Source organism: Sinocyclocheilus grahami, unplaced genomic scaffold, assembly GCF_001515645.1.
Source record: "Sinocyclocheilus grahami isolate Dianchi unplaced genomic scaffold, SAMN03320097.WGS_v1.1 scaffold497.1, whole genome shotgun sequence".
Classification (NCBI taxonomy): Eukaryota; Metazoa; Chordata; class Actinopteri; order Cypriniformes; family Cyprinidae; genus Sinocyclocheilus; species Sinocyclocheilus grahami.
The window spans coordinates 680286-681107 of NW_015505676.1; positions in this window are offsets into that span (position 1 = coordinate 680286).

Below are 822 nucleotides of genomic sequence, written 5' to 3' on the forward strand. Positions count from 1 at the left end.
ATCTTGGATTTTGTTTTTCACTGAACTTGTCCACCATCTTGGATTTATTTGCCTTAAAATATAATTAGACTGAAAACAAGGCATCAGAGGTAGCATAATTAAGTTAAATACATAATTTTAAGGCATTATTGGTTTGTTCCTGATATGAAAGCTCTTTCAAACAGACTTTGTCCACCTATGATGATTTGAAAAGCTTTAAACAGAACTCACTAGGCTTTGGAACAGAATTCAAACAGTTTATATACTAGCTGTCAGCAATCTGTCACCGCAACCTATCTAAGCAGTAGTAAAAAAGCACAATCCCTTAAAGTTCCTCTATTAAAAGCTCATTCAGCTGAGGTCCACCACCCACCTAATAACACACAAGACAAAGATACGAGTTTAGTGGCGATCACTCACCTTTCTTGTCCCCAAAGAAGAGCGTCTGTTGTGCAGGGTTTGACCACTGGAGGGAGGTGTTGTCATTGTGTTCCACACGGCAGGTCAAGTTGGCTATTCCTCCTTCTGTCACGGTCATGTTCTGGACGATAGGGAACTGGCCTTGAGCTCCTGGAAGAGACAGACAGAAAGTGTGTGAGAGACAGGCACAACCACAGCAACATATGGAGCGTTCAACCTTTAGCATGAGCGCTCTACATGAATCCATCAATAGAAAGAATGAAGAAAACGACAAAAAAAAGCCAAAACACAGCAGCACCTGGGAAGAGTAAAATAACTCTTTCACAGAAGTTCTTGTAATATTAATGCCACGTAAAAAAACACCAAGCATGTTTTACTGACAGTTAAAAATAGAGCATGATGGAAAATATTCAAGCCAGTCAG